A 20,180-nucleotide genomic window follows, 5' to 3' on the forward strand; every position below is an offset into this window, starting at 1 on the left:
TTAGGCTGAAAATTATTGACAAAACGTTAAAGTCATTGAAATTTCAACAAAGTGAATTGTCTTATTAAAACCTTAAGACAATGCGAGTCAGATTTTAAAGGAGACCGATTAAATCTAGTGTTAAGAGGCCTGAAAGATAAGATTGAGGAAGTTGTATAGTTTATTATTTCCTTCAGGGTATACAGTAAGCCTGATTATAATTATTGTCTGCCTAAGGTACTTAAAATGGGAGACCTTTAAGACCCATTATTTCTTCATTTGGCACTTTTAGTTATAGTCTGACGAAATTTTTAGTTTCAGTTTTAAACCCCTTACCTTTTTAGTGGGTTTAACATTTCTAATTTTCCAAATTTGTCAAAGAATTATGTTCTTTCGATTTTAACCAAGATGTTACCTCTTATTTCAAGAATATCCCATTAAAAAAATAACTGACAGTATTCTCAATAATAATTACGAAAAGCATATATCAGCATTTGGGCTTAAAAAAATCGACTTACAAAAATTGTTACAATTGGCTACTGCTGTTTTTTTTAGTTTGAAGGTAAATTACATCATCAAATAGATAGAGTTCAAATGGGAAATTCCCTTAGACCTGTGTATGCAGATTGTTTTGTGCGTTATTGTGAAAAGATTTGAATGTCTGAATGCCCTAGTGCTTTCAAACCTTTGTTTTTGTCGTAGATATGTGGACGACACTTTCCTTGTATTTAAGGGACTTTCACTTGTGGGTTTGTTTTATGAATATTTTAATTCTTGTGCCCCTAACATTTCTTTTACTTGTGAAGCAGAACAGGCTAATAAGTTGTCATTTTTGGATGTTCAGATGTACAGAAATAGAGGCAAATTTGAAACCTCAGTTTACAGGAAAATCACGTTTACTGGCTGGGGATTAAATCGCCTTAGTTTTTCTACAACGTTGTTTAACTTTATTTTGATATATACGATAAAAAGAGCTTACAATGTTTGTTATGATTTAAGACATGGTTTTCCTCTAGAATTATTTTACTGAAAACTCTTACCACATATTTGTATTTTACAAAATTCTGAAAAATTTCTTAAATGAAAAGTTTGGTCCCAGACCTGTGTACATTACTGCTAGTAAAGATGAAAATACATTAAATTACCTTACCTTGGTCATATATGGTCCGAATTACAAGAAATATTTTAACACAGTTTTCCTCAAATTAGGGTCAAATTTGTTTTTAAAAATCCTTTTCATACTTGATCACTATTGAAGGAGACATCTTAATTCGTGTGTTGTTTTCGTGTTTACTTGTCCGTAGTGTGGTCACCGATACGTGATTTCCAGTTCTCGCTGGCTCAGACACAGAATTTTGGAACACAGAGGTCTTTCTTTTGGAACAAAGTTTCCTCTTTCAGCCATAAGAGAGCAGATCTTGGCACAAGAACATCCATTCACTGACCTGGATTTTAAAGTACTGTCTTTTTGCTCAATAGAGTGGCCCTTCTCATTTCAGAGTCACTGGTTATAAAGAGGATGAAATCGTAACTGAACAACATGTCGGGTATATAACTAACTGGGATGGAGAAGATCCTGATGATTTCTTCCCTATGTTTTTTTAAAAATTGTACTAGAGTGTTGTCTCCCAAGATTAGTAGATTCTATAGATTTTCAGGTCGACGTATCTTTGCGGATGAGCGCACTCTTGGTAATACTGTGATCTGCAGACTGTAGTAACTACAGGCCAGTCTCTATTATCACTGTGCTCTCCAAAGTCTCAGAAAAACTATTTTTAATCCACTGTATAAGTATATGGAATCTAGCGGATTATTAGCTGATAGTCAATATGCATATAGAAAGCAGTTAGGTACCTGCGATGCTCTTTTAGATTTGACATGCCATTTGCAAAAGAACTTGTTAAGGGTTTTGAGTGCAGAGTAATTCAAATAGATTTTAGTGGCGCTTTCGATTTAGTAAATCACAAGGAACTTAGTTGTAAACTTCAGAATGTTGGGGTAGGTGGACATGTTTTAGGTTTACTTCAAGATTTCCTTACAGGTGGGCAGCAGTGAGTTGCTGTTGCCGGGATCTTTAGCAAACCAAGGCTTATTGTGCCTGGTGTTTCACAAGGTAGTATTCGTAGTCCACTGTTACTTTTAGTGTATAACGAGGCAATGCGTAAGAGGCTAAGTCAAGGTGTATTCTGATTTATTGACACAATCTCGGACAGGTCAAGAACTCTTGCGAGCGTAAAAGTAGCATATGACATTAGGGAAACAACAGAGAGATATCTATATACAGCCAGATGTGTTTTCTCACACCTGGAAAAACGGTTAGCAATTCTATATACAAATTAGAAAGAGAATTTAGTACATATGGTTGGAAAACTTGCAATGTGTGACATGCGTTCGTAATCACAGTTCTAACAATGTCATAAAGTAGCTTCTGAAAAATGCATAAAAGATAATTTGAATCAGGAGCGCTGGATCTGTCCTTCTTGAGAATACTCGGTGCGTCGCGCAGATTTTAGTTTTTGAAGCCTGGATGCCCTGATGGTCCCGGCGGCCGATCAGGACCTCACAAGTGTATACAAGTGATATGGCTTCTGGCCTGGAAAACAAGAGTGCTCAGTATGCCGATGATGCAACACTTATGTGCGTAATAAAGTCTCTCCTTATGAGAAATAAAGCTGCCCTTAGTCTCTATCGTAATATGGAGCGGATTAATGAAGGTGTAGTTGGTGGGAACTCCAGTAAAACGAAAATACTATTGATAAGCAGAACTCTTACTGATTTTCCATCCCATCCTCCCCTTCAGGTGGATGGGACTAAGTTGAATCAGTCTGAAGCTTTACCTATTCTTGGTGTCAACTTTGACTGACATCTTACTTTTGAGAACCATCTAATGAAAGTGTCGGCAAATACCGTAAGGCCTCATATACTTATAACAGTAATAAAATCAGTGCAACCTGTTTTACGTCATTTGTCCTTCCGTTACTAGAATGCTGTTCTCCGGTGTGGATGTCTCCTTCTACTAGAGATTTATTTCTTTTAGATTAAGTGGTTCGTGGTATCAGGTTTCTGTTAACGAATATTAGCAGCTATGATTTGGACCATCGATGACTGATCTGTTGTTTGTCAGTTTTTTATAACTTATATTTTAACAGAGATCTTTCATATTCTCAATTGATCACTGATTCTCTTTTCCTGCCGAGAGCAACCAGACTTGCTGAACAGCAGCACCAATATGCAGTAAATATGCCTCGGTGTCGAACTTCTCAGGTCCAGAGGTCATTTATTCCTCACACCGTTGGACTATGGAACAATCTCCCTGAGGATATCGTGCATTACTATCCCAATACAATTCTCCTTCTATTTTAATAATTAACTTACATTTTTATCTATTTATTAATTTGTTAACTTATTTTTTCCTTTTTAATGAGTTATCTCTTCTTTTTTTCTGTATGTCCCATTACTTTTTGTTACTTCTTTCAAATGAACAACATATTCCATAGAAGCTTGAATTTCAATTCCATGGCCCATTTGGCCTTGTTCCAAATGGGTGGGGTTCATCTTTTGTATAATAAGAATAACAATATGATTCCTTAGAAGGTACGCTACAAGTCTTTAGCCATTTTACTTTGTGTATAGTAGCTTTAGTTCACATTTTATCTTCTTTATGTTTGCATTTTTTATGTTTGTATTTTTATGATTCATTTTTAGTTTGTACTTTCTGTTCTTGAGTTGTATTAGCTTTATAAATCTTGGGTGCTACTTTCATTCAAAGTTTTCTATGTCTTTATTTTTTACCCATTCTCATAATGTATTAGTAAGATTATTTATTTTATTGTAATTTCAATTATTTTTACGCATTGCCAATAATTTTCTCAGAAAGTCAAATTCTTGCTAAATCGAACTCAATTGCTCGCAAAAAAATAATTTCTCGAACTATCATTTTCTCGAATCCATATATTTTATATATATATATTGATATATAAATATCCATTTAAACATAATTTCTTCCTTCCCTTTTCACTCTCAACATACGTTTTTGCTTCCATCTTGATGGGTTGAGACTACTGTATCCGGAGAAAAATATAACAGGTCCAAAAAACTCAATTCAGAATTTTGTAAACAGAATGAGAAGCGTTTAGAATGCTAATGGCCTCTATGAATTGGTCTTTAGCGCTCATGGGATACTTTCGATTGTGTTCGAGAAATTTATATATTGATATGCTAATAGCCTCTTTATAAATTGGTCTTTGGCGCTTATGGATACTTTCGATTGTGTTCGAGAAATTTACTTGTTTGTTTTCGAGTAATTGACATTATATAAAAATGATAGTTTGAGAAATTATTTTCGGTCAATTGAATTCGAGAAATTTATATATATAATTATTTAATTGATTTCGAGAAATTTATATGACATATATATACTATATTATATCTTTAAGCTATTCACAAACACACACTTAAGTGCGATTCATCAGGATTTCGACTGATTGTATTTGAATGACCTTCATAAGTATTATGGACTCCATGGCCAATCTTACTCTACACTTTTTTTTCTGGCCTTTTTCCCGCAGCTTTTCTGCACAGCAAGTGACTAGAGCGCTCTTGCTGATTGTTGAAAATATCTATTTTTCCTGGTTTCGTAAAAGTTGTATTGCAAGCGCGTCTTTATGACTTAAATTGTACTGAGCACCAGTAAACCATATTTTCCTTTTACCGCTTAGTGTTTTTCTGTTTCTCGAGTTACGATCATCATGATGTAAGAACCGTACCATTTCAATAATTATTTGTTATAGAAATTTTCTGTCCTGAAAGTTTTGACTCTCATGGATTAATTTATCTCTACCTTTCTCAGTTATAATGTTGACATTACCAGGAAAAGTTTAATTTCACGGTGCATTGGTCTTACCCTTTTTAATGATCTCTGCAATTGCTTCCACAACATAAAACATGTCATAAATAACTCGGCACGTTTTCCACGCTGAATGTTTTGACTTCCATGATTTACTGTAACATCAATAAATATTATTCCACACGCGTGACTCAACGAATCTGACTTTATATAGTTTTCCACATGAAAGTGATCATCTGTGATCTTTATGAAAACAACTACGAAAGTTTAATCTTAAGTTACATAGGTGTGATATTGAATTGAACTGTGGCTCTTTTAGAGTGCTTCCACAATGCAGTAAAACATGTCATAAATAAGTCGGTAAATTATCGTACGTACAGCAAACAGAGGCTGGATATAAGTCAACACCTTCATGTGATTATCCAGCATTTGTCAAAGAGTCGTTCTTCGCTGACTGTCGTTGATTGGTTTTCAGCATGTTTGCGATATGTATACAGTAAGTTTCCGACGTTTGTTTATGACATGGTTTAATGTAGTGTGGATATACCTTTACTCAAATAAGGAAGCACTTTTGACAAAATTTACTGTAACTTCTTTGTCGTGCTTTCAGTAAACCCGTTTCTGGAAATGAATTACAGGCAAGGTTCGGTAAACCTACCTTTATATATCATTGCTGCATTGCTTATGCACAGTGCACTGAAGTTTAATGCACACCAGCACTTCAAATCACTCGTATAGGAACTGTGAATTTTACATTACAAAGTTTATATAAATTTTATAATTCATATTTATTTGTACGGTCTCACAACCTTAATAATTATGACTGCAGTGACCAAGGAGGTGCTCCACAAATTTTGTACCACATGATGATTGCCAGTTTCGAAACACTATTTTTAAACAATCAAGTTCGGAGGGTAGTAAAATTCATGAATTTTGAATAATAATTATCAAGTCTCAGCAATAATCTACACAAGTGTCAGCAGATTTGGCAAAGTTACCATTTTTGCTGTGCAGTACCATAGGAACGCAGATTTCTCCTTAGATGGCAAAACTTTTTGTGGTTCTTTTCTGTTTTGGTTCTGGTTTTGGGAATTGGGACGTTACGCTAACAGCTTTTTCAAACGTTTGCTCCATATGAAACGTTTGCTCTGTAGTCATGGTCTTGTGTTACCAGTCCTCTGTCTCTGCTATAAAACTGTCAAGATTTTCAGTCAGACTTTAGGAAATATCTTCTCTTATATATATCACATTCCAAATTTTCGTTGTAAAGAAACTATGGAACAACTCGGAATCGAAGGACTCAGGCGCAATAGAACTGTTCAGTGGGTGTTCCATCCACTTGGTCAAGTTGAGCAGTTCCAGAACTATTTGCCCGAAGCTGTCGAAGTTACCGTACTCAAGACAAAAGTTTCGGGTAATGAGTATAATATTATCGATATTGACAACATAATGCCTTCCTCATGATGAAGTCATTATAATAACGTTTCTGTCCAAAAGGCTATTTTGAATTACCATATTCATTTCTCTTTCCTTTCGCCTGTCAGTCTGTCTCTCACAATTTTTCTCTCACAGCTCTTACCTTGGGAGAACTTCCTGGCAGGACTCGCCTGCTGAACGCGTCATCATCCAAGAAGGCCCGTTGAAAAGTGTAACACAAATCTGGCTGAAAAGTTGTTTATCGCTAATGTGCCTTCTGTGCGTGTCATTAGGCTTCTCAATGAAACCCTTCCTTTTTTCTTTCTTTCCAGGGCAAGGCTGACATTACAGTGCTTGCAAATTTCTTCCCTTCTCTCTTTCTTTCTCTCTTTCTCTCGCTTTTTTTTTTCTTTGGACTAGCGTACCTGTTCGATCTGCGGCCCTCTGATTGTTGCTAGCCCGGGATGCCAGTGAGAGAGAGAGAGAGGCATTAGGTGAAAGCGGGGAGAGTAGCTTTCTCTTCAGCGCCTCTCGGGTTGTAATTTGTGGGAAGGGAATTTTTATTCTGACGATGGACCGTATGTTGTCTAAATATAAATATACTCTGACATGATGATCTCTTTCTGTAAGAAGTAATATTTTATGTTTTATCACAGTTTTCGATTATCTAATATATATTTTTAAATACTATGTATCTATAGTCATGAAAATCACGACATGCATATACTAAAATAAAAGTTTTATTTTACATCACCTGACGAAGGAAAATAGTTTTGTCTTTATTCCTACATATAAATGTGACGAAACCTGATTAAATCTTGTAAAATAAGATGTGAATAAAAAACCATTGGAAGAAAAATAAGTGAATATAGAGACGATATCTTAATACTGTAATGAGATATTGTCTTTAATAGAATTTATGATCACTATTAATAACCGCAATTGATAATTTAATAGAATTTATGATCACTGTTAATAACCACAATTGATAATTAAGTGTCTAGAGGGAATAGTTCTGGGATTAGGGTGAATATAAATGAATATTAAAGAGAAGAAAACATCTGATCGGTTAAAGGGGAGAAAAATATGGTAAAATGTTTAAAGTCATTCAGCTGACTACATTTCATTGCTATATAAGCCAAGCTGTTACATCATAATCCAAAATTCAGTTGAAAACTGAATCTATTCAGAAGTATAGACTTCTAATAAGTCTTGTTACCCCAGTTGCTGCAATCGCTAAATGAATTTCTCGCTTTATAATGAAACATTAATGTCAAAAGGTGCTCTTTAGTACAACATTGTTAGACATATTAGTACAAACCTTGATCATTAATTTCTTTTTTCTGCTTAAAAATCCCTTTAAAAATAAGAATGATACAAAACAAACAAATTTCTTTATGTAATTGTTGGCAATTGAATGCTCATCTTTAGAAAGAACTAAAACGAACTTTACAAGTCCTGAATATTTGAATTTTACAACTTCATTTCGAGAACACGGTTTATGACGCTAACCTCCAGAATAAACCTTTGTTTTAGAACCTTTCCCGATAAAAGTCGCGCCGATACAAGGCTCCCCGATCCGATAACGGAGGTTATTGTCTCATTTTTTCGTCCCTAATTAGGCTCCGTCGTGAATTGAGACCGTTTGGTCTTTACGACCAATTCGGTCAGCACTAGCCGAATCGGCTCTAAAGTCTCAAGGTCTTGGAGTCCTGCGTCATTCGCCTCCCGAGAGGACGCTCTGATGCCTCTTGGATGTTGGACGTTTCCGCATATACTTATTGGATTCGTCCTGCCTCTTATGAATTCTAATGTCATTAAATACGTTTTGGGTTTTCCTTGACTTTTTAGTGACTAGAAAGACGGCAGTTTTATGCCCAATAAAGTTTTTAATTACCTTATTTTTACCTCATTTCACCATTTGTAAGCCGTTCCATGTTGATCTCTTCTGGCCCATAACTTCAATTAGGAAAATATTTATTTCACCTTCAATAAACAATAATTTTATTACCACAGCATTCACCTCTGTTAGTATTTACTTCAGTGTATCCATTATTATCATCAAGCACCAATTTGTTGGGTGAGCCGGTAGAGCTGCGGACTGTCACTCGATGGGCCGGAGTTCAATTCCCCGGCCGCCTGATGAAGAGTTAGAGGAATTTATTTCTGGTGATAGAAATTCATTTCTCGCTATAATGTGGTTCGGATTCCACAATAAGCTGTAGGTCCCGTTGCTAAGTAACCAGTTGGTTCTTAGCCACGTAAAATAAGTCTAATCCTTCGGGCCAGCCCTAGGAGAGCTGTTAATCACTCAGTGGTCTGGTAAAACTAAGGTATACTTAAGGTATACTTAACTTTAACTTAACCTGCCGACAAAGTGACCCTATCCCTTCATAATACATAGAGTAACATATTCTCATTTTTTATACATCCCAATTGCCTGGTCTTTTGTTTGTCAGTTTTTCATAATTTGTATTTCGACAGAGATCTTTCACAATCACAATTGATCCTTGATCCTCTTTTCCTGCCGAGAGCGACCAGATTTGCTGAACTGTAGCGCCAATATCCAATAAATATGCCTCGCTGTCGAGCTTCTCAGTTCCAGAGGGCCTTTATTCCTCACACCGTTGGACTGTGGAAGTCTCCTTGAAGATGTGCAATTGGAATCTCATAAGTTCAAGCGAAGATGCAGAGCATTACTACCATAAAATAATTCTCCTTGTTTTTAAATGATTTACCTGCATTTTATCTTTTTATTTTTTTAAATTGTTAATTATTTATTTCTTTTTTTAATAACTGATCTATTCTTTATGTATTTCCCGTTACCTTCTGTTACTTCCTTCAATGGAACACATTCTTTGGAAGCTTGAATTTCAAGTCCATGGCCCCTGTGGTCTTGTTCCATGTGAATAGGGTTCATGATCGGAATAATAATAATAATAATAATAATAATAATAATAATAATAATAATAATAATAATAATAATAATAATAATAATTTGCTCCAAGAAGCAAATGATCGGATGTACCATCATCCAGCTTCTTTGGGAACGAATAGGTTTTGAAGAATTTCTGACATTTGCCGCAGTTTTTGTACGTATTTGTTTATGTTTTTACTTCCATTATCATTGAGAACTCAAATGACATATAATAGAGCATGTTGTAGCTTAGAGTGGATAATTCCCCGTGTGACAACAACTTGATTAGAATTATGTAAATCCTATTTTTAGCTGCAGGAGAATTTCGGTGCTGTCACCTGATATATAACAGTTGGCTGATAAAGTTCATTATCGCTCCCGCAATAAAATAACACGGTTCGTTAATTCAAATCAGTTGTGTTCATTGTAAAATCAATTGTAAATGTACACTGACCTGGTGATGTACTGACATAAAAATAGGAAGGTTTGTTAAGTGATATTTACTTCGTACATTAATGTAAGTTTTAAAATATTTTTAGTTTTGTCATAAAGACAAAGAGCTACTTTGAAATGGCGTATATAAAGGAAATGCAAATGTACTCTCTTTTATATATCTTTATATATATATATATATATATATATATATATATATATATATATATATATATATATATATATATATATATATAATTATATGTATATGTACACTTTAAAGGTATAATCCCATGTGACAACTTGCAACTTTTTTTTCTGTGCGATTATTTTCCTTCTTCAAAATGAAAGCAAAGGGAAAAGCTTAAGACCAAAAAATTTTGATGAAGACATTTAAAAACTGACTCAGCAGTAGTGTTTCAACTATACTTTTGCCAACTTTTGCCACGTTCGTCAGTGAGAAACGTGGCAAAAGTTGGCAAAAGTTTAGTTTTTATTACAATTTGCGAACAAAGCAAAGTTTATCTAAAACTCGGCTTTTGGATTGTGTGGATTAGGGGACTTGTTCACGTGTCTCTTCCTATCTCACTTATTGTTGCGGTATAATTCAGAGGCATCGCTGTTTTATCCAAGTATTAGTATCTTTGCTTCTCGTTAGTTTTGACATCCTGTATTAATTCTCTTCAGCAGTTGTCATATCTCTCTCTATCTGTTTCTCTTTCTTATTCTTTTTGTAACTATTACTTATCCAGTGAGTGTCAGCAAATGCCGCACGATAGACATTGTATGTAAGGCCTCATATATTTATAACAATGATAAAATCAAGGAACATGTTTTAGGTCATATGTCCTTCCTTTACTAGAATACTCTTCTCCCATGTAGATGTCTTCTTATGACGGAGATTTATCGCTTTTAGACGGAGTGGTTTGTGGTGGTAGGTTTGGGTTTCCTAGTGTTAGCAGTTATGACTTGGACCATCGACGGATGGTCTCTTGTTTGTCAATTTTTTACAAGTTGTATTTCAACAGAGATCTTTCACATTCAAAATTGATCCCTGATTCCCTTTATCTGCCGATAGCAGCCAGATTCGCTAAACAGCAGCACCAATATGCAGTAAATAAGCTTCGCTGTCGAACTTCTCAGTTCCAGAGGTCCTTTATTCCCCACTCCGCTGGACTTTGGAACAGCCTCTCTGAGGATTTTTGTACAAATGGAACTTCAAAAGTTCAAGCGAAGATGTAACGCATTACTACCTTAAAACAATTCTCCTTGTATTTAAATAAATTTACTTACATTTTTATCCATTTGTTATTTTTTTTTTTCTAATCATTGACCTTTTCTTTCTGTAATTCCAATTACCTTTTGTTTCTTCTTTCAAATGAATACCATATTATTTGGAAGCTTGAATTTCAAGTAAATGGCTCCTGTGGGTTTGTGCCTTATGAATAGGGTTCATGACCTGAATAATAGTAATAATAATAATAATCTTGTCACAAACAGGTTGAATACAAGTCAGCAACTTATAAATAGTAATAACCAGTCCTTCATAAAATTATACAGCATTCTACCTGCATTGTATATATATATATATATATATATATATATATATATATATATATATATATATATATATATATATATATATATATATATATATATATATATATATATATATATATATATATATATATATATATATATATATATATATATATATATATATATATATATATATATATATGTGTGTGTGTGTGTGTGTACACTGTATATATATGTGAGTGTGTGTAAATATGTACGTATGAAAGTGCGTGTGTGCAATAAGTTGCCGACCCGTGTTTGTTTCAGTACAGTGTGGACGCACCCTTGTGATCAGTCTTTATCCCCAGTATCTCTGATTGGCCGATCCTGTCCCCTCCTACACCAATCACCGACCTGCTCCCAGTTCCAAGTCTGCCTCGCGGACGCTCATTTTTCGCCCACGTTCCTTGGGGAGTATTGAAGGCTCGATCGTTAACACAACCGAACTTGAATCGGAAATGTGGAGTTGAGATGATGGAGGGATCTCGGTTTTTGGCCGAGGCGAGAGACTAATGTCTCCCTACGGATTTCCTGAGGGTTCTGGGATTAACGAGGATGAGTGAGTATAAAATATGATACAGCCGAGGAATGGAGGGAAGGAGTCATTTGTATGGTGCGTTGTAAAACTGTAGTCATATTCAAATGAGAATTAGCGTGGAGAGAGACAGACAGAGAGCGAGGAAGTTATTTGTTAGTTGTGTATGACCTGAACTATTATTATATAGGAACAACGACAACAAAAAAACATAGAATGGGCAGTGCATTAAAGAGAGATAAAGGAAGCAACATTTAGTTGTAATCTTTATATTCAAAGATGAGACACTCAGATAAATAGAATTTAGAGAGAGAGAAACATTCAACGGTTGAAAGTTTTCATCTTTTATTTTTCTTGCACGTCTTTCCAAGATAGATGTGAGCGTTATCAGAATTTCTTTCACTGTAATGAAAACATTCTCTCAGTGAGGAGAATTTGCAAAGACTACTTATTCCTCACTAGAGAGCTTACAAACGTGCTCGTAAAAGTAACTTAGTTTGATAAAACTACTGTAATTTAAACAGATATACTCCATAGTACAATACAGGAAAATGACTCTCTCTCTCTCTCTCTCTCTCTCTCTCTCTCTCTCTCTCTCTCTCTCTCTCTCTCTCTCCATTAACCTACATATTTGAATGTTATAACTTCAGCCGTATAGCGAACATGAATGATACCTCTCTCTCTCTCTCTCTCTCTCTCTCTCTCTCTCTCTCTCTCTCTCTCTCTCTCTCTCTCTCCTGTCCATTAACCTACATATTCAGAATGTTATCATTTCAACCATATAGCAAACATAAATTAATACCATTCTCTCTCTCTCTCTCTCTCTCTCTCTCTCTCTCTCTCTCTCTCTCTCTCTCTCTCTCTCTCTCTCTCTCTTGTACTGGCTATTAAACTACCTGGTTAAAGGACAGACAGCACAGTAATGCCTGGATAAGAGGGACTGTCACCACAGTAATACCTGGATAAAAGGGACAGACAGAACAGTAATACCTGGATAAAAGGGACAGTCATCACAGTAATTTATGGATACAAGGGACAGTCATCACAGTAATTTATGGATAAAAGGGACAGTCATCACAGTAATTTATGGATAAAAGGGACAGTCATCACAGTAATTCTGGATAAAAGGGGCAGTCATCATAGTAATTTCTGGATAAAAGGGACAGTCATCATAGTAATTTCTGGTTAAAAGGGACAGTCATCATAGTAATTTCTGGATAAAAGGGACAGTCATTATTTATGGTAACAGTAATTTATGGATAAAAGGGACAGTCATCACAGTAATTTCTGGATAAAAGGGACAGTCATTACAGTAATTTATGGATAAAAGGGACAGTCATCACAGTAATTTCTGGATAAAAGGGACAGTCATCATAGTAATTTCTGGATAAAAGGGACAGTCATCATAGTAATTTCTGGATAAAAGGGACAGTCATCATAGTAATTTCTGGATAAAAGGGACAGTCATCATAGTAATTTATGGATAAAAGGGACAGTCATCACAGTAATTTATGGATAAAAGGGACAGTCATCACAGTAATTTATGGATAAAAGGGACAGTCATCACAGTAATTTATGGATAAAAGGGACAGTCATCACAGTAATTTCTGGATAAAAGGGGCAGTCATCATAGTAATTTCTGGATAAAAGGGACAGTCATCATAGTAATTTCTGGATAAAAGGGGCAGTCATCATAGTAATTTCTGGATAAAAGGGACAGTCATCATAGTAATTTCTGGATAAAAGGGACAGTCATCACAGTAATACCTGGGTAAAAGGGATAGTCACCGCAGTACTTAATTTCTGGATGAAAGGGACAGTCATCACAGTAATACCTGGGTAAAATGGGGACAGTCACCGCAGTACTTAATTTCTGGATAAAAGGGACAGTCATCATAGTAATTTCTGGATAAAAGGGACAGTCACCACAGTAATACCTGGGTAAATGGGACAGTCACCACAGTAATTTCTGGATAAAAGGGACAGTCACCACAGTAATTTCTGGATAAAAGGGACAGTCATCATAGTAATACCTGGATAAAGAGGACAGAGACATCCGTAATACCTGGGTGAAAGAAGCAGTCACTACAGTAATACCTGTCGGTTCACCCACGACTGTTTGAAGGGTGAACGTTGGCATGAAAAATGTAGAACTGTCAGCCGGACCATCAACATAATCCCCAACCCCTCTCCTCTCCCCACCTCCCCCCTCCCTCTTCCCTCCCCTTCCCCCTCCCCTTTCCTTTTCCCTTCCCCTACACGTAGACTGTCACTCACAGCTTTCCTGGCAGCGCCTTATTGGTCACCAGTGTGTATATATGTATATATATATATATATATATATATATATATATATATATATATATATATATATATATATATATATATATATATATATATATATATTGGTATATATATATATATACTCTACTGTGTATGTGTGTGTGCATTTGTATATATATATATATACAGGATTTGTATCTATATATATATCATTGAAAGGTAACCTGATATCAGATGAATGATAGTCACATTTTAAGACAATGGAGCCCTTCATTAACGATTTTATACATTTATTTATACACTGCTTATATTTTACCTTCCCTTATGAAAAAGATTGGGAATTCGATCCCTCATTCTCTGTTCCCTGCGCAACTCTTCTCTCCCTGCATTACCCACTCTATCAAAAGGCATTTGCAAAATATAAGCAATTTGCTTTTTTTTGTAATCTTTTCTTTTCCGTTTAGCTGACTGTTATTTTTGACGTGAAAATTAACCTCATTCAGTTTTAATTAGAGCATTTTCATTCCCATAAGAACAAGGAGACATTTTAGTGTTACTGATAAATTTGTACACCGACGAAGTCTTTAGTTTTGATATGCTTCAAGGTGTCTCCTTTGCCTAAACTTAAATGTTCAATGGAGTTATGTTGAATCACAAAATAGTAAGAACTAGTAAAGCATCTTCTTTGTTTTTAACGTGCATTTTTTCCCATTATTATATGGGGTAAGCACAATGCCTTCTTTTGAAGGACTTGGATTTGGCGGTGGGGTAGGCCTTAGCCTCGATCGGCTGCCCTGCCTGACATCGCTTAGACCCTGGTAGCGAATGTGTACATGTTACCAAATCCCCAGCTCCCTTTCTCCCGAATGTGTACATGTTACCAAATCCCCAGCTCCCTTTCTCCCAGCAGCGAGTAGAACTGGGCGAGTAGGTTGACAGTTCGAGACGTGTGAGGTGTCTGTTATGTTTTAGAAGGTGTTGGAGTGGCTTTGTTTATGTGTGTATTAGTCTGTAACACCCATTTGCTTTCAGCAAACCTATCCGTTGATTACATACGTAATCCCGGGGTGTCTACACGGATAGCAAAGTGTCCACCTCTCTGAATTGAGCCCTTGCCATAGACTTCTATGAAGTTGAGGTTGCTGCTTCTACCAACCGAGCCAATCCTAAGAACTGGTAAAGCATCGGTTTTGCTTATAATTGATTCTAAGTTCTAATTCCTTCATTATTTAGCCCAGATGACAAAGCTTCATGATTTGATCAAAAATCGCTACTGAAATGACTGTTCTTCAGAATCTTGGGGTTCATATATACAGAGTTAACTAGGGAAAGCTAGATATATCGGCTTACATATGGAGAAACTGGTTAAATGAATAGGTAGTTATATGGTATATACAAGTGATATGAGAAAATCAGGATGCACACTTATTTAGACCTCACTACCCTACATTACCTGTCAAGGTTCTCCTGCATCAAATAAATTTCTCAATCAAAATACAAATAATAACCCAAATCAAAACTCATTTACTAAAAAAACTAATCATCTGTTGAATTTACATAACATGATACCCAAATTTACCCAAGAAATAAATCTGGTCACACCATGGACACTAAAAAGGGCAAAACTATGCACATATTTATCATATCTTTCAAAGAAATTTATGTCCAACACAGAAATGTACCATCAACATGCCATGGAACACACAAGATGGAAGGGTAATCCCTTCATAATCTGCACAGATGGATCCAAAAATGAAGGTGGAGTGGGCTCATCAGCCTATTCAAGTGATAAAACTATCCAAATGGGCCTTCCTCTAATATCATCAGTATTTACAGCAGAATTAACAGCCATACAATTGGCTCTCAAGATTATAACAAAAAGGAATTCCTTCAGCACTCATATTGAGCGACTCAAGAAGTGCAATTGAGCAATAGGATCATTTAAATCAAATAATCACCTTGTCCAAAATATACAATGGGAAATACATCAGTTAATTACAAACGGCCTTCAAATTCAAATTTGTTGGATCCCAGCCCATGTAGGCATTGAGGGTAATGAGAAAGCAGATAAAGCTGCAAAATTGGCTTGTACAATCCCCCCCAACTACTATGAAAGCCCCTTTATCAGACTGGCTAGCATCAGTTAAACCCTTAATTTATAGGGATTGGCAAAATGATTGGACAAATATACCCCCACAAAACAAACTAAAACAAATTAAGAACGGTTAAAAAGTGGCATTCTTCTACCCAAAACAAAGAATCAATGAGGTTATTTTAACAAGACTCAGAATAGGACACTCCAGACTCACACATGGTCATCTGATGTCAACTCTGCACACAAACCCAATAACTTGTGAAAGATGTAACATCCCAGTAACAATCAAACACATCTTGACTGACTGTCCCAGATGGCATCATGAAAGAAAGACTTATTTACAAAATAAATCAATAAAGGATATTCTAGCAGAAGGTAATAACTTTTCAATTAATAATATCATTCTCTTCTTAAACAAAATTAAATTGATAAGTAAAATATAATCTTTTATTTTTTTTTCTATTATTTAATTATTTAGTTAACTACTTAATTTTTTTATGTACTCTTTCCCCATTCTTTTCCCAGCCTGAGAAGAACCTAAAAGAGTTCAGAGGTCTGGTTAAACAAATCATTTATAACTAACTAACTAACCTGTCATGGTGGGAGAATTCAATAAAGCACTTGCTTAGCCATAGCAGTTGCATTTCCTTCAGGTAACCGATTTCCCACGCCTGACAGATTCATGACATCGGTTTAACGAATGATGTACGGATTCCATATCCTTGCACAAACAGTTACTCCTGAAGGCATCGGTTCTAGGACCTTGAAGTTAATCGTAATTTCAAGACCTGAGAATGACTGGATATCCTTAGTTCAGTGGTGTCCGTTTTCTATGACTAAGTGGATACTTTCGGAGATCAATTACATCGTTTGATATATACCAGTCTATCCTTCAGTTGTTCCATACGCTACCTCGCAATATCGTTAATCTTTAAAGTGACTAAATACTTGAAAAGATTCAAAAATCATTTGAAATACCTTAATGTTGTTAGTAATTTTCAAATTTTTCAACGACGGTAACATTTTTGAAGAAATTCTCATTCCCCAAATTAGGAATATTCTATTGAGAATCCGTTAGGTTCTCGGGGCCTATTTCCAGATTAATATTTATTGTTAACTAGTGATAAAATGTAGGGAAACTTCCTTTACAAATCAAAAGCCATTAGGGCAAATTTCCTGTAAAGGTTTATTTACTAATAATAATAATAATAATAATAATAATAATAATAATAATAATAAAACTTCATTGGTTATACTAGATCCTATGACATGCTTCGTATGCTTTACCTTTACTATATACCATTATCTCCATTTTCTTGATCTCTTTATAGAAGCATGTTCAGCTGAAACGATGACGTCATTTTTATACATCCACGAGCGCCATTCGACAAACCTTTTCCTTTTTCAAAAAGAACGCATTTAATCCCGCCACCGATGACCGAGGGGAGAATGAATTATATCTTTGATCGATAGTAAATACACTTCATAAAGAAAAAGAGGAATGGAAACTGTATACAGTACAATAAAAACTCGTCGATTCTATGGTATATCCAAAAGGAGCCTTTCTCCAAATTATCAAAGGTTTTACCCCGAGATGATCAGGGATATTTCCAGATTTGACATCAAAGTGGGAACCGAGGACCCCATTCACGGTTGTGAAAGCTCTTTTGTTAGGCATTCTTAGCTCTCCTAATACGGGGTGATTGTAAGAACTATGGCTCTTTTCTAGGGAGGATCGTCCAGCATAATGGAAGAACAGAGTTTCTGGGAAAAGCTTTGGAACAGAATACAGTGCCTTAGTGCAGCAGATAAGCAGAAAAATACATCAGTTTGTGATGCATACATGAAATTTGGCACAAGTGCTCATTTTAACCCTCTCCTTTTAAAAATCTGGGTGTCCACGCAAAATTTCAATATGGTCACCACTTTTCAAGATGGCTGCTAGTTGTTTCGATTTGTGACACTTCGAGTAAATCATTGTTGAAATAAATACATCAATCATTATTCAGATAATGTCATCCTGGGTAGAAGAGTTAATTGAAGAAATCACCAGAGCTCTTAAATAATATATTTACCATTGTGATAAAGATGGCGTACAAAATGGCTGCCATGAAACATTTTGCTTGATAACTCTGCAACTAAGAAAGTTGTAGACATAAAATTTTTATCTATGCCTACATTTATGAGGCCAGAGAATCTGTTTCTAGCATTTCTGTTGGGCTATTATCAATATTTCATCTTTGAAAGGGACCCCATAATGCTACTGAAAAATATACAAGACTATAGTGGGGCATGATAACAAAGTATCTTATCTATGTTTGAGCACCGTCTCAATGTCTTTTTTTAAGCCCGAAATGAACGCAAGATTTTAAAGATGCATAGTGTCACCCTTTAGTGTGACGAAATTCTCATTCAGATGTATATGAAGCATCATTTGCAACATTATAGTACACCTCACATTATGATTACACCTCACATTTGCAGCTACACACAGCTGTGCTTGTAAGACCAAGCCTGTAGCATTTGCACCTGCCACGGCAACCAGACTTGCAGCCACACATTGTAAACTGTTCACAACTCTTTGCAGTGGGCGAGTTGGCTGTCCAGAAGACTTTCCAGTCTTCGCCAATCTTTTCCCAACCCCAGTCAGCTGGACTCTGCTTCTGGATGGCACAGAATTGCCTGACCCCATACAACCTGCCTGATATGCTGAACGTTTGGTGTGTTGAAACAGAGCTGCTCTGGCTGGAGGGATGGCTTCATATGGTCTCTGCTTTCTGGCAAAGAAGTCAAGTCTGGCCTCATCCACATTGTCAACAGTGCTTTAACTGTCATACATGAGGACCACAAACTTCTCCAGAATCTTCAAATCACCATCTTCAATGGTTGGTGGGTACTTGCTGAATCTGGGAAAAACTGGAGTGGCCTCTGGAAAAATGTCCCATGTCTGCCATGCTGTTTTCTTTCCATGAAAAGAGGTAGTAGCCTGTGATCAATGTTGTCCATGACCACAGTGGTAAACAACCTCTTTCTCAAGACAGGTGGACAGACTATACCCTCTTCCACATAATTGGTGACAGTGGCATCTCCCAGTCAGGCTGATATCTTCAGCACCTTGTCATAGGAAATGCTCATGCCATGATCATGAAGCATTTCTACCAGGTTTCTCTTCCTGGTTTTGGCATAGATAGCCATGCCCATGAACACTGGAAAAGGAGTTTCCCTATCCTTTGAGTATACATCCTTCCATCTGCTTTGAGCTAAGCAATAGCCAGGTCTGACTTTGATGAGCCAAACCCTAGCTGTGACTTTATGTCTGCTCCATGTTTGACCATACTAGTGAACTGGAGCAGACTTTGAGGTATGGCATCATTGATGCATCCTTCACCAAAGGTGCTGTCAAACCTGGACTGATGATCCAGAATATGCTTCCTCAGTATCTTTGTTACTTTAGCAATCACAAGTGTATCTGAGTAGTCAGATGCCTGAGATAGGGCTAAAGCTACATCTTTCTGCAAGGCAAGTAGTACACTTCTTCCTTCCTTTTGTGCTTCTAATTCAGGGATTTCTGCTAACAATTTGTCCTTTAATTTTGTTGTATTTACAGTGGGTGAGGCAATGCTCAATTGTTCCAGGCGCTGCTGGTATAATTGGGATATGTCTGCAAGAGGAAATATGGCAGGACCATCCAAACTCAAGCTGGTTTCAGTGATATAATTAACCAGCTCTGATAGAACCAGTGGATATACATCTGGTTCTTCGCTGTGACATTGTTCTTTCCCAAGATTTCTGAGATGGGACCTCTCCCTACTGTAAAGGCCAGTGAGACATACAAAATGGTATTTCAGTTCTTGTGCAGTTGCATCACCTGCACCTAGTTTTGCCAATAATTTACCATCATTAAGTATGTGAGTGCACTCATGTAGTCTCCTATTGAGATTCATGGTCATTACTTGTCGAAGATCTGATACAGGTGCCACATTTTCACAAAAAATGCATGCTTCATTGTCATGACTCATTCGACACTGTTTAGCATGCTTTTCCTGTGGTTCACTACCTTCAACTGTAGATCTCCGCTTTCTTGCACAATCAAATTTTG

The sequence above is a fragment of the Macrobrachium rosenbergii genome, chromosome 45 (assembly GCF_040412425.1).
Source record: "Macrobrachium rosenbergii isolate ZJJX-2024 chromosome 45, ASM4041242v1, whole genome shotgun sequence".
NCBI lineage: Eukaryota > Metazoa > Arthropoda > Malacostraca > Decapoda > Palaemonidae > Macrobrachium > Macrobrachium rosenbergii.